Here is a 24,057-nt window from a genome sequence, read left to right on the forward strand (position 1 = left end):
ATAAAAATTCATTTCAAATTTTTACACTTCGTGGTCACTTTAAAATAATGAAAATACTAATTAAACGCATCATTTTTTGTTGTTTTGTTTTTATTTGTAAATTGCATTAAAATTTAGCTGATCAAAAAGAATGCTCAGTCTTCATTTTTTGAGTGAAAAAAAGTAATGTTGAGACAGCGAAGCATAGAAATAAAATGGCCTCGTTAGTTCCTGTTTTATGTAAAAATGAAAACTGAATGAAACTGAGACGAAATAAAATGTGAACGTGTTGTGTATTAATTAAAAAAAAAAAAAAACTATTTCATTAAAAAGAAAGGAACTGGCTTATAACTAACGCTTGGCAATCCAGACAAGAAATATATTTAAGACAATATTGACAATATTACCCAAAATTTGAACGAATGCAAAAGGAAATGGACGAGATATCCCAAATATTTTCCGTTTTTTTTTTTTTTATGGAAATCGCCCCAGACAAGGCATGCAGCCACGTATTGTAAGGGGATAAAAATACCACTTCAAGTTCAAAAAGTAGCCAACAAGTGTTATTACGAATAGAATACAACCCAGAAAACAGCAATTATTCCCACTTTGTCAGAAACATCACTCACGGAATACGAGGAATAAAGGGAAAAATAAGGGACTGAGAATTAGAAGGCTAACAAAAATAAACCCAGCGTTTTTTTTTTTATATACTCTCCACAAGCGCGCCCTTGATTAACTAACTAAAATATTCGGATAAACATGTAAAAAAAAAAAAAAAAATAAATAAATAAATAAATAAATAAAAATAAAATAATAATAATAAACGAGTTAGTGATGTGTGTGTGTGTGGGAGGGGGTCGGCAGTATGGTTGCTTTGGACATCTAGATTTACAGGGGAGCATCCGATTATATTTAAACTATTAGCGTTTTTTTTTTTTCAGTACTTGCATCTTCGCAACATGCAACCAAGAGGTTAGGTTGGCCATAGGATCGCCATACATTTGCAGGCTACTAATACTGGTTGGTGTTTTCATAGTGAAACCAAACAACATTACAGATATGTAAAATTGCAATTAACCTGTAAATTGCTTTACTCTCTCTCTCTCTCTCTCTCTCTCTCTCTCTCTCTCTCTCTCTATATATATATATATATATATATATATATATATATATATATATATATATATAATATATTGGAAAAGTAGTTTATATTATTTCTATAATTTTGGTAATGCGAAATCGTGAGAAAGAAGTTGCCGGCGACGAGCCTGTGGTGTTTTCTTCGCACACCCAACCGATTTTGTTTTGTTATTGTGCTTCAACTCTGACAGACAGAAGCTCACCACAAGGACCACCGCCCACCATTCTGCGCGCACACACGCGCGTATTTCTCCCAGACGAAGCGACCACTAATAAAACGCTTCTTGTTGAGTGCGAAGAGAGAGAGAGAGAGAGAGAGAGAGAGAGAGAGAGAGAGAGATCGCGCGTTCTTGGATTTTCTAGTTATTCTTTGACGAACTGGAACTTACGACGCGAAATTTACTATTTCTCCGGCTTTGTCTTTTTTCCCCAAAGATATACAAGAAATGGTAAGTTATAAGATTTTTTTTGTTGCATCGAATAATTTATTTTATCTTTTTTTTTTTTTTTTTTTTTTTTTTTTTTAAAGTTAATGACAGACTGGAAGAAAACAAAAATAGGTACTGTATTTCCTTGTTAACTGTAAAGATTAAAAAAAAATAATCCTAATAATTTATGAATTACAATGTATATATTTATTAACCGTATCAAAAGTAGTCGCAGAGAAGCCCCTCCCCCCCACACACAAAAAACAAACAAACAAACATAATAACAAATGTTTCAATAGATTGGCGCTACCCACCTACGAATCCACTAATTGAAGACATGATCATGATTCATTACTGCTCTGGAGGCTTTCTTAGTTTTAGTTTTACATACTCTTACTTAAAATTTTTGGCTAAAAAAAAGTGCAGAAAAGTTGACAAAGCCTTCCCCCCGCCCCGCCCCACTTACTCATGTTAAGAAACCCATTCTTATCACGAAGAAGGTAAAGGGAGGGGGCTTTGTTAACTATTATGTACCTTCACCTAGAGCTGCTTTAAGCAGTACAACATATATATAAGTTACTGCGCATGTAAGTTACGGATCAAACTTAAAGACTTTCGAAAGTGTAGAAGTTTATAATGGTAAGTCTTAAAAATGCTATACGGCGTACCTGAACGAGAATCACTTCCCTAAGAACAGCTTTCGGAATAAACACCCCCAACGTCCCATGTTAAGACCGGCTTTCGTTTTTTTTTTTGTTTTTTTTTTAAGGGGATTATTATTGATTTAGCAGTAATATATAGGGAGTGATTCTTGTTCAGGTCCTTAGAAAATTGATAATTTATTGGAAAAAAAATTGTATTTCATCAAAATTTGACAATTCTCTGATTTGTCAATGTTTACAAAACGGACAACGCACTGAGTTGTTTGTAGATATTCATTTCCCAGTGAAGATCCTCGTAATATCATTTGTCAAATACTACTACTACTACTACTACTACTGGTGATAAGTTGTACGATTAAAATAATAAAAAAACAGCTTCTACTTCATTCTAGTTAAAATCTTTCTAAAGAATGAAAACTCTCCTAATCTATATATAAAGATAAACACCTTTGCATGTCTGTCAATTCCTTTTTTTTTCACGATCCATACCCCCAACGCAAAACTAAAGCCCGTCACCGTTATTTATAACACAATTGACACTAACATGCTCCGTCTAAATCCGAGACCCTGATTTTAGGACCAATTAAAAGTAAAACTATTAAACTGTACAACAATACACAAGAAATACATTTATTTTTTTATATTTGTGATGGATGCGTGTCAGGAAGATCTCATTATTTACGGAATCAATCTTGAGTTATTACCGAGAATCCAGAGTTGGTCCCGGAAATGGCCGAAACAGTTTACGATTTGAAAGCAAACTTTTTATTTCTTTTTCTTTTTTGAGGGGGACTAGCATATTTTTTAACCGCAACTCTTCGCAAGCTTAGTGCGTTCTGCCATTTTAATTTAATTTTATTTATTTATTTATTTTTATTTTTTTTGCGAATTTCAAAATGTAAGGTCCTTCGGATATTTCAGGGATTGATTTCACGAGTACTGAAGAAATTACGAAGCATTCGTTTTAAAAAAATTTTAAGAATACCCGATTTTTCTTATTATAAATTCACCCTATTATTCACATTCTCCCCACACACAAAAAAAAAAAAAAACAGAACCCTATTGCCGATATTAAAAGTTTTGTATTTTCGAACTCTGCCTTCAATGAATGCAAAATTTTCATAAGTTAGCCTTTTAAAGTTCAGGAACAATTTAAGAAACCATGTGTATGTATACATTGCGCTTCGGCTAAACGTTGAATATTTGAACTGCTATCACCGCTCTCAATAATTTACCTCCTTTTTTTACGAGGAGAACGTCAACCTTGTTTTCTTTCTATCGCAACAAAAACAAGTGCGTGCTTTTCAGAGCCAATGCAGCGTATGTTTAAGATTATCCTCAAATAAACATGTAATAATTTTCATAGATATTGTAGACTTAGTACTTGCGTTGGGTGAATGGGAAGTGTTTTTATTTCATTCATTTTTTTAAGTATGAAACATTTTTTTAACGAAATATTTATCAGTTAAAATGTGAGTGTAACAATTTGGATAGTTATGCACTATTTGACCCGCGCGCTAAAATAACATTATTAAGAAAGCCATTCTTAAGATGGGGAAGGTGTTTTAATTTAAGAAGAAAAGATATCGGAAAACTTGAAAATACTATTTGAAAAATAACGCGGGTCAAACAGTGCATACAATCTATATATTATTACGATAGTGGGTGTGTATTTTTTTTTTGTGTGTGTCACGCTTACATCCGGGTCGTTTAATTATTATGTACTTCCATTTCTTGTCAGAAATAATTTTCCCAAGAATTCTTCATAAGTTTTAGTTTCGGTTTCGATTATGGCTGAAGGAACATAAGTTATATATATATATATATATCTGAAATCGCAACTTTATAAAATATAAAAATCGATAGAACATTAACTCTATAATAATATATACGAAATCTGCAAGAAGTAAAATATCATATTTAAGCGTACTTTACGACCGGGCTTTGCCGGGCGTTCGTGTAAGCTTAGATAAATACTTTTGCAGTTTCAACAAAAAGCTACAATAATATCAGAGTGTCTCCATTTACACTGAACATCTACAGAATGCCAACATCAATATATTACATATGAATGAGTCCTCTGTGGAGTTTCCACAGGTCCCGCTAATTTGTATCATTTAAATTCTTCGGACTCCTCTTCATTGTTATTCTTACAACGTTCGGCTGATGTAACCTTCGGCCTTCTTCAGGTGTTTCTTGTTGAACTTAAGAACCATTCCTTCAAACTCAGAAATTTACACGGAACCCTTTATTAAAATAAGGATACCATGCCCACGGTTCGTCAGGCATGACTGAGCAGTTGTCTTACCTCCGTACAGTCAAAGAGGTAGCTGCGCGTGTAATTGTGAGGCAAGGGTTGCGCAATCTCAACCACACCTCTCCTGAATCAGCACTATTTGAGTCCAGTGGCAAGGAGAAGTGCTAGATGACTGGAGTGCTGAGATAAGCGGAAAGCATATGCAGCACCTGGAATTTCCAAATGTTCGCCCATTTTAGTACTGATCCGACTCAACGTTACTTAGGTGATCCAACGGGAACCGATGTATCAACGTGAATCATGCCGTATAATAGTATTGAGTAATATATATTAATATTAATTTATTTATTGCGGACTATTATTCTCATCTTTATTAGTTGTTTCACGACGTTTCGGTCAACCATTCCTCTGGCCTTCGTCAGGTGGTAACCGCGACGGATAGGAACTTCGAATCTCCTAACCGCATTCTCAGCAATCACTGCCATCTGCAGTTGTTGTCGTCTCACGGATGGCAGTGATTGCTGAGAATGCAGTTAGGAGATTCGAAGTTCCTATCCGTCGCAGTTACCACCTGACGAAGGCCAGAGGAATGGTTGACCGAAACGTCGTGAAACAACAACTAATAAAGATGAGAATAATAGTCCGCAATAAATAAATTAATATAAATAATCCACATCTCAATAATGAATTCCAATTAAAAATAATATATATAATTTATATATATATATATATATTATTATATATTATATATATATTATATATATATTTATATTCATATTGACGTATACATTGAGGATTGAACCTTCAACTCACAGAAGAGATGTCGCTTAGAAATTCATTTTATTTAGAACTTTATCCATCGCGACACGGATCCACAGGCACCAAGAAAAATTCTGTTCTAAGCGACTCTCTTCTGAGGGTTAAAGGTTCGATCCTCAGTGAGGGTCATACTAAGAATACAATTACGATTTACTTAAGACTTGTGCCCTATCATGGTTTACGGACCGAGAGCATGCTAAACTAGTGAATTAAATAAAGGGTTCCGTTCGAATTTCCCTACAGATTCCCGAGTTCGACAAGATACACATGAAGAAGGCTGGAGGTTACATCGGCCAAAACGTTGTGAGAATAATACTTAAGATGATAACAGTAGTTCGTATAATCCAAATAACACAAATTAGCAATCCTCATCTAAAAGAAAAATTGAGAAACACGATTGTAACAACTTTTCTAAATTATAACCTGTAAATTTAGGACTGAATCGACATTAATCGGAAGAGTTTAACAACAATAATAAAAACATGTTTAGCGAGTGGTATTGTCCTTCTAGCTGCTAAAACGTGTTTCGTACACCATTTTTTTTAAAGCGGTGATTCAAAATAAAGGTCGCTTTGTTTTAAAAGCCCTAAACTAGGAAAAATCAAGTTAATATGGGACAAAAAATAAAAGTAAATAATATTGAGGATTTCTCAAGAATAAACGTCCAGAGTATTTCAACACTTACCCAGAAAAGTTCGACGTATAATCTTAAATAAATCCCCCTAAAATGGTAGAAGTAGTTTACGATTAAAACCACCTTATTTATTTATTTATTTATTTTAAGAAGATTTTCCAACTTTATTTTAATTATCAAGTTTGAAGGATTGAATTTTTTAAACCCTTTGTATGTTTAATGTCGTTCGTCTTTTTACATATGTTTTTGTTTTTTGCTGTTTTCAAATCGTTAATTACTTCAGCAATTTCTGGGACTGAATAGAAAATCTTTGTTAATACTCTGGACTGAATAGGTAAGCATTGAAATTCTCTGAATACACATTCCTTGCAAGTACTGAAAATTGTTACCACTTGTATAAATAATTAAAATGATATAAACTTTATTCACGGCGACAGAAAAAAAAATATATAATTCACAATTTTTATTTAAAAGAAAATTTTTGTACATATTTTATAAGTTTCTTCAAAGACAAATATAAGTTTTCTATAATTATTTCAATGATAATTAGAAAATTAAAGTGTATATAAAATCGGTTTATGAAACCTAGCACTTATTTTATTGCAAGTCCAAAGTTTAACCGAATTAAAAAACAAAAAAATCTTTACGATGTACGTACCCGTCATGAAACGAAGATATATACTAAAAAAATAATGTAAATTGATTATTTTTAATTAAGAAAACCAAATTTTATGGGTAAGCAAAGCGTTTTATTTTTGATCCCCCATGTTAAATAAACAAAGGAAAGTAAATGAATCTGAATTAACAATATTAAAACCAGCATTATAATGGCTACGATTTACTATCAAAATCATTAAAAATCGTAACAAAATTATTTTTTATACAAAAATGAAACTACTTGATCAATTTATGTGCTTTTTGGAATATAACGGGCACGTACAGCATAAGGATTTTTCTGTCTGTTATTGATTAGGTTTAATTTTGAATTTGCACTCTTATTTCTTTTACTAAAAATTACATATTTATCTCAAAAATACACTTTTCCACCGCTAACTCTATGAATCCTCAGCTATAATACTTCTCATCAATACAAAACTATCATTTCATTGTTTGTTTCTATCGTCATTTTTTTCCGTTCTTTGACACAATAGAACACGTGAGTAATTCATGTTTTTATAGATTTTAAAACACAACTGAGCCAAAAATACTTGACATTTGACGTAAACTCAATATAGAAGAATATATATCTTTCTTTATATTAAAGAAAGGATATTGATTTTAAAAACGAGAAGGTTATATAAAAATACTTTCCATTCCATAATATTCTAAACTAAATGCATTATTAAAACAAGTGAAGCATGCATGGTCCTCCGTGAGTGCGCAGTGAACGAGGTATAAAAAAATGACTGTTCAGCCTTTGCCCTCCCCCCTCACATTTAGCCCCAAAAGACCCCAGAGGTCAAATCCTGGTGAAAATGAATAAACGGTGCAGTTTTAGGCCTTAACATATGTAAATTTGAGTTCTGTACCATGCAAACAAAAAAAAGAAATGACTAAGTCTATCATTCCCCCCCCCTCATTAAGCCCAAAAGTCCCCAAGGCCTTAACATATTTAAATTTTAGTTCAGCACCATGCAAAACTGCTAAATTGATATACACAGAAAATTCTGGACAAATATGGTAAAATAGTCCCCAAAATGGAGTGTTTTTATTAAGCCTAAAAGAGCCCCTGGGGCACACCCAAGAGTTATCGTGTAGTATAGACAGATAAAATTATATAGAAATCAGTTAGTTACAACTTTTCAGCAAGCGTTATAAAAATCCAAGACATCATTTTTTTTTAATAAGCACAAAAGTGTCAATTTTAGCCATTTTAATCCGCAAGGCACCCCTAGGAGAGCAACCGGAGTTCTCCCAGAAAATCCGTTCTGTTACTTTTTTACTCATATCATGTTTAAGATTTTTGCAAAATTTCAAAAATTCCAAGGCGTAATTACTGAGAAAAGTTCGAACAAACGAAAAGATAAGGATAAATTTACAAGTCCACCCTACTTTTGTCGGGTGACCAAAAAGTACTTATTTGGAAAATAATTTTGAAATATAGAATTTACACTTATTAGTAAATTTCATATATAATTTAATATGAAATACTGTTTCTAATTTTTTAAGACTTTTAATTAAATTCAATAAATGTTTCGTTATTTAATGTTTTCTGTTGTAGCGTTTCGTTACTTTATCGCTCTGGTTTTTAATTACCAAAAAGTTTGGTTTTAAAACAAGATTTACAGTTTGATTGCCTCCCCTTTTCGCTAGTATAACTCGCCCGAAAATTAAAATAAAAAAGTACTTCTGGCGAGTTAAAGTATACTTATTTTAATAGATTATCAATATATACAAAATGCTCAGCATATGTTTAATAACAAACTGTTATTACAGTATTTTAACTTTTCATTATCCAACTGAGATAGTTCCTCGTAACTTAACGTCTTACGTTAGATGTAATGTTGCCTTATAATTAGGGCTATGTCAACAGCATCTTCTTTTCCTTGTTTGGATTCTCAGATATATATGCATTGATATCTTATAATATATTATATGTAGAGTGATATGGTTCTCGGTCGATTAATTGTGCCTAACTGTGTCGTATATATACCCGAAAGTCAAAACAATGAGAAGAATATGCTGTTGTCCTAGCCCTATTTATAATGGAGAGAAAATCGAGCTACTAAAAAGGAAACACTTGGACTATTCAGAAAATAGCTCGGATGTACACTTTGGAAACTTATCTTGCGATAAGCGAGGAACGAAACCTGGTTAGCTAACCTTTATTTTCATTTTTTATTTTTTAAATTCATTATGCTTATTGGTCTGTCTTTAGCCATTATTAAATTCTGTACCCCTCCCCGGAAAATTTTCAAATATACAGGGTGACTCCAAAAAACAAAAGCTAAATGGAGGCCATCTAGAACATATACTGTAGAACTGAGAAAAAAAAAAGACCAAAGACCCTAGTGTTTTGACGTGGTGTTTTGAATATAATGAACTAGTTATGACCAAAGTTTCATTTCATTCGGACAAAACACTAAGAAACAGGGCCTAATTAGAGTTGGGACCCGTTTTTATTTGGTCACCCTGTGTGTGTGTGTGTATATATATATATATATATATATATATATATATATATATATATATGAGAGGGAGAGCAATCATCAACTTAGTTCGAACCTACAACTACAGAGTCTGTATTCTGGCGGTTTAACGCGGGCATACAAAGATTTGTCTGAAGATATGTACGGTTTTCAGCGCTTTAATATTAATTTAATTAAAGATATTGAAATTAAACATATTTTAGCATACAAAATGGCGACCTCACATCTCTTCTCCACTGAAAATGATTGATTCCTGTTTATTTTGAGCTGTGTACGATGGTTCAGACGTTACTGAATATTTATCTTTCAAACAAAATGTCCTTCAGTATCTATGGCGAATAATTATGCTGTTTTTGCATTTGTCGATATAACGGTCTATAAATACTCTTTAGTAGCCTTGCTTTACCCAAGTTAAAAGTGTGTATTCATATCTTTTTGCTGCAGGATAAATGTAAGCCAAATAGAAGACTCTCCTATATCCCAATAGGCTGACATCTATATTTCTGTAAATTTCTACCGGGTTACATCGGCATTTGAAATAAAACTTTTTATGGGCGTTGCTTAAAACATTGCGCATCTTTGAAATAAACTGCTATATAGACGGTGCATGATTACGTAGACTTTATTTATTTTTGCTCGTATTAACCCCAAACAAGGCAGATACCCATGGGATATAATGGGATACTGTGAATTAAGGACCATGCCTACAGCAGCGATATGTCTGTAGGCATTACATTAAACTTCTGCATATCATATATTGGGGAAGCAAGAAACGAGGAGAAATATTAAAAGTTTTACAGTTCGATGGAGGAATATTAGACTAGAAGACTCTCCGGTGTTGAAGGACCTCTGCAGTGACGCAATGGTATTTTGCTGCTTGTCGGGTTTGTCAGGGGTATTTACGTCAAGTGGGGGCACAAATGCTACGAGTTCGTTGGAGCGCATTTCATTAAAGTACGTGTAAAATAAGCACATGGATGCAACATTGTGGTGATAGGACAGGGAGTGAAACTTGTTTGACGGCGTGAGACTATTAGATTGATTAGATTACCAGGCGTTAAATACAAAGGAAATCTGCTACAATGTTACATAAATGTGCATTATTCAAGGTTATATATAATACGTTACATAGATGTTTGAACTAAAATAGTATACAGTTGTGTAAAATAAAGGTTAATATATATGCGTTACATACAGCGTTAAGTAGACGTTTGAATTAAAATGCTACATTGCCATTACATAAAAAATGTTACATAGCCGCTTTAAATAAAATTATGTATTAACGATTATATATGAACTAGCCTGGGTGCCTGGCGTTGTTCGGGTGTTTGGAGGTGTGTGTTGAGCAAAAGAAAAAATGGTAGTAGGCAGGCAGGCTCGAAGCCGTACCGCGAAGGAGGAAAAGTACGTGGAAAAAGTGACATCTTTGCTGTTGCGCCCATCGCCAAACCGGAAGTGACAAATGTTTAAATTAAGGCTAGTCAATCGAAAAAAGGGGATGACTTTCGAAAATATCGGCGAAAAAAGCGACCCCTTTTTTTAGAAAAGTGCCCAGTTGAGGGTGAAGGAATTAATGTTTTTAGCCAATTTTTCGATATTTGTGTTCCAAAGGGACGAGCTTAAAAACGATACTGATCTCGTGAAAACTCGTTGCCTCCGTCGAAATCTTTAGGCATACATACATACATACATACATTTAAACAGACAGGTGATATTTATATTATAGAAGATGACAATAAACATTTAAATAAAATACATGAGTATTTATTTTATTTATCAATACAAAAGGCTACGAATAAACTTTGGTAATATTTCGTCGCTTGAAATTAAAATGTTTGTATTTGTACGGTTATTGCAAGTCATAGCACATATGTAGTGCTTTATGTGATTGTCTGTTTCATAGAAAGATGTTCATCTCATCACAAGAACGCGTCCTTTGGAAATTTGGAGTACATAAAACAGACCTGGGCAGCTGCTTTCAAAAAAAAAAAAAAAAAATTGGCCACATGGGTCATCATAAGGCGAGCGTTACCACTAAAACAGTATCATGGTAATTTGAAGTTCAATGCACCTCAGTCATTTCCATTATGGAAAAACGTACGCGTGATCTGCTTTAAAAATCGAGGAAAAGTTGATTTTTTTTTCAAAGTCATTGATATCAATGTTGTTAATGCCTAATGCTTCCGACAAGCAAGTCCCCTTTTATACAAAGGGCAATTTTCTGTGTGTTCATAGCTAAGTCAAAAACTACACAAGACACATCCATAAAGCTGATATATTCTTTATCAGCATTGCCCCGAGCAGAATATGAGCAATATTTTGTAATTTTCAGGGAAAGGGGAGGGGAAAAAGGTATGAAGAGAGGAGAATGAGATAAAGTGAGGAGGTTTGTTTGGGTGTTTTTTTTTGGGGGGGGCGGCGACATGTCAACCCTTTTCTAGTTATTTAACACCAAATCAAGTTATTTTGGAAAGAGGTAATGTGTCTAGTTCTTTATATCTTTGAATATTTGTTAATCGTGTTTGGTTGGGTTGTTTTGTAAAAGAACATTGCTTTTTTTAGGGGGGGGGTTGACTTTTGTTTTGATGTTACAAAACAGGATTGGGATTTACAAAGGGGAAGGGGAAAACCAATAATATCAATTCTTGGTGAATTTAATTTCAGGAAGCCACTATAGTAACATCTCAGATTTGGAAATGATCGTGATGAATAATGACATGAACTGATCACCTTGTCCAAAGTTCGCGTGGTCTTTTCTCTAAGTACCTGATTCTAGAAAGAATTTGGGAAACGAATACTAAACACGAAGAAAGAATTACAGATACCAATGACAGAAACCCTAGAAAACAACCTCCAGTCTGTAGTGGAATGAAGCCGTAAAATGGATGGTAACATTTAATGCTACTAAGACTAAGCTTCTTTATTAATTGCAAGAAACCTCAACCACTGATAGTCATGACAAATAACACACTACCTGAGAGCTCATCGTTGAACTCCTCGGCTTAACATTCACAGACAACATAAATTGACGACATTGCCAAGGCTGCTGCGACGAAGGTTGGTTCCTTTTACAGTGTTGGAAAATTACTCACACCTGGGAGTGTTCTGTATTTTCATAAAGCCACCATTCGCTGATGCATTGAGTATTGTTACCACACCTTGACTGGTACATCCACCACAAGTCTTTCCCTCTTAGACAGAATCCAAAAAAAGAGTCTCAAATCTAATAGAACTTGCACCATCTACCAAGCTCAAACCCCATCCCATCGCTGCGATATTACATCCCTGTGCCTGTTTTACAAGTATTTTACTAAAAATGTGTTCTTAACCTATAACATTTGTGCTATCTGGGCATATATATCCCCGACTAATGCGTTAAGCAGCAAAATCCTACCCCTTCACTTTTGAGGTTACATGTGCCGGAAAGCTTTCTACTCTGATAGTTTCTCTCTCGGACTGCTAGACTTTGGAATTCTTTCTGTGTTCCCAGCTTCCCTGACAGCACTAACATGTAAAAGTTTAAATATAATATTAACAGCTCGCTCATTTTAAAAAAATTAAACACAATTCCAAATAGTAGCCCGCTACGTCCAAGTCGCACCTAATGCTAATTCATACAAATTTACTTCATAACATACTTCCACTTTATGCTTTATTGACAGTATGATGATTATCTTCGTACAGAATATTTGGTTGTCTGTTTTCCATAAAGTTGGCATATTTTTTCAATATTTGGCACAACTCTATCACATCTATTTCTGTATTCATCGCCAACTAATATTTGCAGCATGAGATTAAGAGATCAATAATTTCTACATTTCATCACAAAATCTACATTTAGAGTTAGTATTACTTTTTATTATATCGATTTACTTTCTCCGATGCATGTGAATATATGACTGCACATATATGCATGCACAATGCACACATATATATATATATTTTTTATTTTTTTATTTTTTATTACATTTTCACCCCAAACAAGGCAAATTGCCTCTTTGGTGTAGGAGGCTACTATCAGGGGCAACAAATACTGGGGTACTATGTAGGGATTTGGGCAGCAAGATGTCGGTTCACGTTACACTTGAACTTCTGCACGTCAGTACTGTTGGGGAAGCAGGAACCTGGAATGGAATTCCAGAGTTTAGCGGTTCTGGGGAAGAAACTATTGGAATAAAAAGATCTTTTACATCTAGGGATCTCTACAGTGTGGGGGTGGGATTTAATAGAAACAAGAGACCAATTTCTGTTCTATATCAAAGTTTTTTCCATAAATTACAAAGAAAAATTGACCGTTAAAATTTTAAAAAGATATTAAACCATGCCAATTTTCTAAGAAATCTGGTTAATTTCAGCTAAATAGTATTTATTTTTTTTTTGAATATCGGAGATTTCGGGCCACGGAGATCTCGTACCAAGAGATTTCAGTCCACAATCGTGAATACCCGGAGATTTCGTAACACTTTATTTTCAACACCCACGGTTTAGGCTAGATATTTTAATTTTTGTGTGAAATTTTACGACATAATTTGGGTATAGGAAGAATAGTTTGTTGATATTTTTATTAAGAATAAAGAAGAAAAATATAATTGAATTGTTGTAAAATTATTTACTATTATTGACTGAAACAAAGACATAAAGTCGGACGAGTAAAAATATTTTGGGACGAGGAAATTTTCTCTCACACTCGACCGGCGGTCAAGTGATTTTTTCTTTTCAAATCTCAAAGGCTATATATATATATATATATATATATATATATATATATATATACAACTACTACCTTCGTGAGGAATATATTTTAAAAACTATTTGCACATTCAAACGATTATTTTTAAGATTTAACATCAAATGAAAAAATCTTACAGCTACATAATTGTTTTTTTGTTTTCTTTGAATGGGCTTATTGTTTAAGTAATTCTTAACTCGCGGAAGAACATCACTGCGCTGGCATTATTGAGCTCATATTGGAAATTTTATTTTTTTACTCTTATTTTTTTTTTAATGGAAAAACTGTAAAACTAATAAGATGTGAAATTGTTTCCTGAGAAACTTTTCGACAATCGATGCAACGCTGAGTTAATACCGCTAGTCGTCTTATGAGTAACAAGTATATACTCTTGCATTTCTGTTTGAGTATGAAATGTGCTTTTTTATGAGTTTTAAATATATTCATACAAGTTCGAGTAATAAGTGTTTATAAGTAGAGCGTTTAACACAAAAGATGCGTCCATTCAATCTGCCCGTTTAGAGACGAAAATGACATTTCAAATTTTAGCATGACAATCCGACAAAATGGATTTTCAAAGTTACCCCCCCCCCCAAAAAAAAAAACTGAGTTACAATTGATGCTTTTTGTGATTATGATCAATCGGATAGCTCTATCTACTTCTCAAATGTAAGCGGATTAAACGAAGTGAACGGTTTTGGGCATCCATAGAAAAAAAAATGAAGTAAACGTTTCAGGGCTTCCATAGAAATGAATGAAAAAATATCTGATGAAAAGGAATTAATTCAAAAGGGGAAAAATAGTTCGTGGAAAATCGTGTTTTGTTTTCATGTTTTCAAGAAGAAAATGGGAGGATGTTATTGCACAATCGTATTCATTAGAGTAATTGAATTTCTATTGAGAGATTATTGGTTGCAGTTAGTAAAACAGCGGGAAGCGGTTTCGATAGTTTCCGCCAAAATAATGAAACACGTCATTAATTGGACAGAAAACAACAGGAACGAAAAGACGTTAGATGGGTCCATTCAGTCTGTGCGAACATGGTATCTCAAGCTTAAACGTAACCGACCACTCCACCAACCAACCGACCGACCAACCGATAAACGCATATGCCATGCATGCGTGGACGCACTTATAAACGGTATTTCAAACGTTACAAACGGGTGATAATTATTATTAAATGAAAACGGTTATTGTTCAATCTTCGATATTGATATATTTGAGTCGTCCCAAATTTTGGCCCTCGTATAATTTAGGTCCCGTGCTATTCTTGTAAACGGTATAATGTAAAAAAAAAAAAAAAACAATAACGTAATCTTGTCTGAAATTACACGGTGCAATTTCATCAATAGTTTTTAAAAAGAACAGAAAACAATTAAATCCGAATTATAACAAATAAACAAAAAAAAATGAAAAATTAGTAAATTGCATTAGTAAATCAGAATTAACACGTAAAAAATAGAAGGCACATTAAGTTCAATTTTATCGAAATAAATAAATTTATTACAAAAGAAAAAGTTTTTCCACGGACAATTTAAAACATATCTTTAATCAAATATAACTTTATTTTATTTATTTCCTTTGTTGTGTATTAAAATCTTTTACATTTAGTTGTTTTCGGTTTATTAAAAAAATATTGATAAAATACCGCTGGTAATTTCAGACGTGTTTTGAGATGACACCGTTCTCAAAAATATCACGTGACCGAAGTTTTCCAAGGCCAGAACTTTTTTTTGGGGGGGGGGGGCTGCTCAAATACACGAATAACCAAATGGATGAAAGTTCGTAATGATGGCTTTGTTTATTCTTTTACGCGCGCTTTATACGATCTTTTCGAACTGAGGAAACGCAATCCGCAAATAAGTAATTTCACACACTCCCAAGAGGACTAAATCAAGACAAAGCTGGTGGAACACAAAAGGCTTATTCGCCTTAATCTAATTTCCAGGTCACTGTTCAGTGAAGTGTGTGCGTGCGTGTGTGTGTGTGTGTGTGTGTGTATGTGTGTGTGTGTGTATGTGTGTGTGTGTGTGAATCACTATTTAATCCTATCTTAAAACGTTTTTCATGACGTGTTCGCATTTCTAGTGTTTCCCGTGCACTATTAGCTTTCCCTACTTACTGTGACATCACATCCGTTTCTATCGCAGCTGAGTAAAAACTAACCCGGAATTACGTTCATTTCTGTCATCTTTCTAGACTGAGGATACATTGTCTGCAAATAAGTTCTTTCATAGCTTAAAAAGAACTTCACCACAAAGCTTGTTGGAAGACAAGGGGGGTATATTTATCTTAATCTTCGTTCCGTATCACGGATAAATTGTATGGAAGAAGAAAGAGAGGGAGATTACTAATCACTGTTTAATTATATACTAGCAGTAGGGAGAGGCGTAAAATACGCTTAAATATGATATTTTAATTTGTCCAGATTTCGTATAGATTATTATAGAGTTGTGATTTCAAAAGTAAAGATAAATTGGGTGCTATCAGCTAGAATCGAAACCGACAGCAAAAACTGTAGCATTCAAAGCTGGTGACGTTACCATTGTACCAACATATGAACTGATTCAAAATAAACTAAAATGAATGCAAAAAATGTATAACGATTTTTTCGATTTTGACCTTTTTTTTTTTGACCCTCTTAAAAACTTTTCACCAGCTAAAGACCCATAAAAGAACGATCCATAAAAAATCCATTCATTTAAGGCCCCTAGCGCCGCTCTGCGACTTTTAGTTTCGGAACAGATAGTTTGAAAATATAGAGACAGACATAGATAGTGAGTTTTATGAATTGGACTGACAAATTTATATACTATTACGTTTACACCTACATTTTATTTTAGTATTTAATTTATGTATTTCTGTTTTATTAAATGCTAGCTTTTTTTGTCGTCCATAAATGTTTATTTATCTACCAAGTTGATCTGAAATATTGCATAGACTCAATCCATTATATTATCCTTTCAGTCCCCATCCCTTAATCCTGCTTCCATTTTATCTCGCAATTACTTATAACGTCACCAACTAACTTTCGGAAGAACCCCAACCCCACCCCATCCGCTTTTCTTTTATATCGCAAGTTTCTTAAAACGTGACTAGCTAAAGTCCAGAATAAAATCACGCTTTTCTTTTAACGGTTAATTAAAAAAGAAAAAAGTCTTTTGAACGCTGTTGTTATTAAAACTTAAATTCTTTTCTACAGTTTGCATTTTGGAGACGGAAGTGTTCTTTTGAGATAAGTGACTTCTATATTAATCGTACTTTTTATTTTTAGATTCAAATATTAATAACTACATTTTATTTCAGTATTTAATCTATGTATTTCTGTTTTATTAAATGCTAGCTTTTTTATCGTTCATAAATGTTTCTTTATCTACCAAGTTGATTGCAAAAATAGATTAGGTAATTGTATTCATTTTTAGTTCGTGAGAGGGAAATCTATCACCATACTTTCCCTTAAACACGTCAGTTGGACTTGTAAGTATAATACTTAATAGTTTTTTTTAATGGAGGATAGAAAACGCATTGTGGATGCGTTATCGGCAGCTCCCGTTACTCTCGCTTCTCCTTATTTGTCCCTCAGTCCTCATTTTTTAATGAGTGATTTTTCTGACAAAGGGAGAAGAAAAAGCTGTTTTCTAGCTTGGCAGTATTTTGCGTGAACAGTTGGCAGAGATGGCGGAAATTTTCTGTTTCTATATCTATCGTTGTAGCCATGTCACTAGTAAGGGTGCTGGAGGTAAACGTTTTATCTTGGCTGACGTTATCCGCCTGATAGTCAGGGACCCGAACTTTGGATTAACCACTAAGGAGGCTGTCCTATCAGCAGGTGCAAAGTACTGGGGTTATGTATTGCCATTTGGTGAATGGATTCTGGACCATGAAGTAGCTTCTGGTGGGGCCTCTCGATGCCATATTAGTGGGTAATTGTTACGGCTTTACCTTATCATGTTCTACAAAAAAAAAAGATGCTTCGTTTCTTTTTCTCTCTTAGTTTCCCCTCTCAGTCCTGCTCTAAGTAAATCTGACGACCTAGTCCACAAATTCCAAAATTTTATCATGACAAGTTTCAAGAAAAAATACACGATTAAACCCGGTTCTCCAACTTCCAACGTACTACCATGTCTCCTTCTCCAACATCAGGGGTCTACGTTATAACCTTCCAGATGTTGAAACCCAATTACAGGAGACTAAACCAGACCTTTTATTTTTAAGCGAAACTGGCATTGGGCAGGCTATTTCCCTGGAAGAGTTCGCAATTCAAGAATACTCTAACTTAACTTCTAAATCTGACTCCCAAAATCGCCATGGGCATGGAATATGTGCCTATATTAAAGATGGATTTCCATGTGGTAGGGACATCTCCAGAGAAGATCCTAACTTACCCTATATGTGCTTCCGGCTTGCATTAGCTCACACTACTGCATTTATATTTACTCTCTATCGCCCCCACAGCAGCAGCGTTACTATCTTTAAAAGCATATCTGAGAAAATTGACCAAGTCTTATCTGCTTATCCTTCAGCTAACATTCACGTATGTGGAGACTTCAATGTTCACAACGTCGAATGGTTGACCCACTCAAACAAGACCGATGATGAGGGGAGGTTCTGTCATGATTTCTCCGTTGCTTATGACCTCACTCAGATTGTTCATGAACCCACCCGTGTGCGAGTCTACTAGACCTTTTTTTCACAACTTACCCTGAACTATGTTCAGTTTCTGTTCTGTCTCGTCTTGGATCTTCCGGCCACTCTGTTTTATCAATTAAGATAAAAATGAAATGTAATAAGTCTCCATCGTACGGTATATCGATACTCTAAGTCTGACTGGGATAGCTTCCGTACATTTATATCGGATCTACCTCTGCGTTCCATGTTTAAAAAGGATGTGTCCTCTATAGTATCAGACCTGACGGAATGGTTAATTGTAGGGATAGACCGTTTCATACCCTCGAAAAAGTTCCAGCAAAAACCTAACAGCCAGCCATGGTCCTCTCCAGAATGTGCTGCTGCCATTACGCACAGAAACTACTTTTTCCACTGCTTCCAACGTAATAGATGTATGGAAACTAAAGCCGCTTTCAAGACTGTCAGCAGTCATTGTAAGAAAGTAATAAAGAACGCAAGAGAGTTGTATGCTCAATCCGTCAAGTCCAAAGTAGCTGAGCAGCAGCTTGGTTCCCATCAGTTTTGGCAAATAGCAAACAGAATCATGAACAGAATGCTCTATCCCAACTATCATCAATGGACCTGAGGTAATCTCGTTAGCAGCAGACAAAGCCAAACTCTTTGCCAAGAACTTTGCAGCTAATTCTACCCTTTGCGACTAAGGCCGCCAATCCCAAATATTTCCTCCTGTATCAGAAAACACGCTATGTGATATATATATATCTGTACGTGATGTTGCCAAGCTAATCAAAAACCTTGATTCCAGTAAAGCAACTGGCCCTGACGGTATTCCAATTATAGTACTCAAAAACTTCAACTAGAACTAGCGCCCATACTTACAAAACTGTTTAAACGTTGTCTTAAGGAGAATAGCTTCCCATTACCCTGGAAAATTTCATCAATATGCCCTGTATTTAAGAATTCAGGTGATCGCTCATCCCCCTCTCAGTACAGGCCAATAAGTCTCCTGTGCGTCATAGATAAGTTCCTGGAATCTGTGTTAAATACAGAAATAATCAACCATCTCAACAAAAATAACCTTCTTAGTGACACTCAATATGTTTTCTGTTCTGCTAGATCTATATATCTCATAGGATTAGCAAATCTCTCGACAGAGGCAACCTTTCTAAGGCAATTGCTCTTGACATATTTAAGGCCTTTGATAGGGTATGGCATAAAGGCTTACTTCACAAGATCTCTAGCTATGGTATAGCTGGAAATGTCTTCTCAATTATTAAATCATTTCTTTCTGATAGGTTCATAAGAGTAGTAGTTGAGGGGCAAAAATAAGAAGCTCACAGTATTAATGCTGGTGTCCCTCAGGGGTCCATCCTGTGCCCAACTCTTTTCCTGATCTACATTAATGATCTTCCAAATCACATCCTTACATAATTTGTAGTCATTTATGCTTATGACACTACCATTTATGGTAGCATATCTAAGACAGTAAACGACCAAGTTCTCTCCGATTCTCTCTCCTCTGATCTTGAGCACGTAGTACAATGGGGAAAGGAGTGACTGGTTACTTTTAATGCGTCTAAAACCAAGCTTCTCTCTTTACATCATCAACATTTTGATCCACATCTGGCATCAATTGAAATGAATGGCTCTCGTCTTCAGGAGGCCTCAAGTTTTGACAAGCTTCTGGGCTTGACCTTTACTCCTGATCTTAAACGGAACACGTACATCAAATCTGTCGCCAAGGCAGCTGGAAAAATGGTGAGATCTTTCTACCGATCCAGTAGATATTTCACTGCTGATGCAATTCTCTATCTATATAAGAGCCAGCTGCGTCAAATGATGGAATACTGTTGCCACATCTGGGCAGGAGCTGGTAGAAAGGACTTGTCCTGCCTTGATAGAGTTCAAAATAGACTTCGTAGCCTCGTAGGAAATGTCCTTTTCTCTTCCCTGCAACCTCTATCTCACAGAAGAGATGTTGCGAGTTTGTCTTTGATGTATCGTTATTTTCATGGAAAGTGTTCGACTGAGCTTCAGTCTATGATCTCCCCTCGCAATACTTTCACAAGAAACACTCGTCTAGCTGAAAACACTATCAATAATCCCCCCACTCTTTATCTGTGCCTAAACCTAAACGTAGATTCCATGAGCAAAGCTTCTTTCTTAGAACTGCACGCATGTGGAATTGTCTTCCGTTTTCCTGCTTTCCGGCTTCCTACAATATGGTTGTCTTCAAGTCTAACGTAAATAAGTTCTTGATGAGCCGTCCCATATAAGTTAACAAATTTACCGAATTTTTATTACTAATGATTACTATATTGTCCAATTTCTACTGTACACTCTTTAACCCTTATCCTTAAGTGGCCTCTTGGCCTTGATAATGTGGTGATGCCTGTGTAAAAAAAAAGACACTGACGGACAACGCATTTTGTAGAGATACTTGATTACATCTTTAATAAGATACGTCTATTAAAAACAAACGTGACTCACTGGGAGACACAGAGCATCCATACAGAAACTATTGTGTATCAGACGCTTTTCTTCTGTCTTTCTTCGTTTTTATCAGATTTCGTCATTCTTATCCTAAATGGCGACGTTTCTTGCTTTATTCCTGAATTGGTTCGGACAGATGCTTCACTGCATTTTTTACAACAGAAACAAATGATCGAATTGCGTTGTTACAATTAAATTAAATGCTATAATGAGCGTAAAAATACGTGGTTTATTCCGATAAATTGCCTTTGTTTTTTTATGAACATTTTGAAGATTTTTATCGTCTTTTGTTCTTATTTCTATCGACGTGTTGAGCTGTTTATCGCAGCTTAAACAAATATTAAGAATAGCACTTTTTTCACTAAAGTGTCACCACTTATCAAGGCTCAAAGGTCACTCGAGGATAAAGGTTAGATAAGTGTCAGGAAGACGATGAAATAACACCGTAATAATTGACAATAATAGTGGTGATTAGAAAATTTGATTATTTAAGAATACGGGTCAATAAGAATTTGTTTACATTGGACTTGAAAACGACCATGTTGTAGTCAATAAGGAAACAGGCATTATTTTCCACACACGTACAGTTCTCAGAAATAAACTTTGCTTGTGGAAATTTCGTTTAGTTTCAGAAAGAGGGAGAAAGTGAAGCTAGACCGAGCACGTATCTTCTCTCTAAACCCACGTGATCTTGCTCAATCAATCAGAACATATGCCATATACCTGTTTCTATCTTTAATATGTATCACTTACATCGGTTTTAAAAGATACAAATATACAATGTTTGGGTTTCGTCCACATTTTTTACGAAAAAATTAGAAATGGGTCAATATTTCATCGCATCGCTTCCGGTCATAAATAAATTATAGTTACCGTCTTATAGATGACGAGAACGCATCTTTTTAAATTCTTACGCCTGTTGGTCGGATTTTCGTTTTGCGTTACTTTTATTCATGGTCTTGGCAGTCGATGAGATCGGTTCAGATGCTGCCGTTGTTTATTCATGTTTTTTTTTCTTAACTTATGGATGAATACGACTGGATTTAGAAAATATCTTTTTAGTTTTATATATATATATATATATATATATATATATATTTATATAGGAGTCACCAATTATCAAGGCCCGGAGGCCACTCAAGGATAAGGATTATTGGGTGTATCAATGGGATAATATCGTAGTAATCGTTAGTAATGATGCACGGCATAATCACGTTGACACACGGGTTCCCGCTGGATCACCGAAGTTAAGCAACGTTGAACCTGATGAGTACTAAATGGGTGACCATTTGGGACATCCAGGTGTTGTATGTGCTCTCCGCTTATCTCTGCATTGTTTCTAGTCGTCCTGGACTTCTCTTTGCCACTGGACTCAAACATTGCCGATTCAGGAGAGGTGTGATTGGTGATTGCGCAACCCTTGCTTCACAATTACACGCGCAGCTGCCCCTACTGAGGATATCCTTTGTCTTTCGAGACTGAACGGGGGTATCATACGTTAGTAATGGTAATTTGGTAGATTGCATTGCTTAAGGGGGCGGTTCATCAAGAATTTGTTTATGTTGGACTTTAGACAACTAAGTTGGAGTCAGCTTGTAAACAGGCAAACAGAAGAGAGTTCCACGGGCGCACAGTTCTAAGAAAGCTTTGTTCGTGGAATCTATGTTTTGACTTAGGCACAGTCAAAGAGTGGGGGAAATTATTGACAGTGGTTTCAGCTAGACGGGTGCTTTTCGTGAAAGATTGGCGAGGAGGGACCAGAGATTGGAGCTCAGGCGAGTTCGGTTATCTTGTACTTACAAAAAGTAGGAACTAAAGAAATATATTTTTTAAATGTAAAAACTGCCTCTTCCTGACGAAACCCACCCCAGTTGCCCATCAGTAAATGATTTTTTTTTTTCTAAATTTTATATATTCGGGGCAACACTAATCAAGACAATACCAACTTGACAGATCTTTGTTTAATAGTTTGGGAATTTCAACTGGATGTACAAATATACAGGCTTTAATCTTTTCTATAATAGATGTTCTCTTATTTTCTGCTTTAGTCTTCACGTTCCATGAGCAATGTTTCTGACAAAGGGGAAGAATTGCTGCTTTATAGGTTGGAATCTAATCATATTACACTCATCATTGGCTGTTTCTTTTTTTTTAACCTTTAAGAAATTTTAAAGTTTCTTACATCAAGTGGCTGTATTCCTTGTCTGTAGTGATTTCCATAATCAATAAATCAATTAACTAGTTTATATTTGTTGTTTTAACGATGTTGGTAAAGTACGCGAGTATGTTATTTCCTGTCTTTACCTAGCTTCTACCGCTTTAGAACTCTTACGAACGTAACATATAAAATTCCTTTTAAAAAGAAAAACAAAAAAAACGTTATTTAATATTTGCATAAGACAGTAAGAAACTATGATGAATTTGCTTTTAACTAATGTCCACTATCATGAAAAGGTCACTTTGTTTTAAAAGAAATATTTATGTAATGCGTTTAATGTTTTTATTATGTTCCTATTTGCTTGCTTCCCTACGAGGGCAAAATTGGTACTTATGTAGATTACGGACCTGCTGAAATAATAGGATTATTATTTAGAAAGCCATTCTTAACACAGGGAGACTAGCTTTTTAACTATGCAATAAACTAAAAAAATACCGTAAAAATCGAATTTAACTTTAAACTCTCATCTAAAAACATAGTACAGTGCATAAACTGCACAAGCACCACGAAGACACAATGCCGATTTTTAATTCAGGGAAGGTCCATTTCCATCCCCAAGGATATTTTGGATTGGAACAAAAATTAAAATTGCCTTAGAATATACTAAGTGTAGCATCACAACAGATACTGAATTTTTGTTTCAAGCCAAATTTATAAAACAAGTATCCTGGTAAAAAAAATTATTTTCTGATGTTTATATTTAAAAAAAAAAAAAAAAAACTATTATTGCCTTAGTAACGTGTACTTTGTCAACCAATAACATGTTTCTGTTTGTGTATAAATCAAACTGCAAAAACACACTAACCTTTCAATAATATGTACATAGATTTTATTCAGACGCATTTTATTCGTATTATGAACGTGTTTATTGATTATCGGAGCAGTAGCGCCGAATCAATAAAGAAATCCGTTTCCAC

The 24,057-nt window shown here is 34.6% G+C and overlaps 1 protein-coding gene across 2 annotated transcripts in view; it reads left to right on the forward strand.

Annotated features, from left to right (window-relative positions):
- The first annotated feature begins 1,328 nt into the window (after positions 1–1,328).
- The window catches only part of LOC145293046 (lactosylceramide 1,3-N-acetyl-beta-D-glucosaminyltransferase A-like), a 228,801-nt gene continuing 206,072 nt past the window's right edge, over positions 1,329–24,057 (forward strand). Inside the window, exon 1 of one of the 2 annotated variants that reach the window (XM_080139355.1) lies at positions 1,329–1,571. The gene's annotated coding sequence lies outside the window, so the exon portion shown is untranslated. The remainder of the gene's footprint in view (positions 1,572–24,057) is intronic. The other variant, XM_080139356.1, reaches the window with a different exon arrangement.

This window comes from Euprymna scolopes, chromosome 14 (genome assembly GCF_053919585.1).
Source record: "Euprymna scolopes isolate OS-2025 chromosome 14, ASM5391958v1, whole genome shotgun sequence".
Lineage (NCBI taxonomy): Eukaryota > Metazoa > Mollusca > Cephalopoda > Sepiida > Sepiolidae > Euprymna > Euprymna scolopes.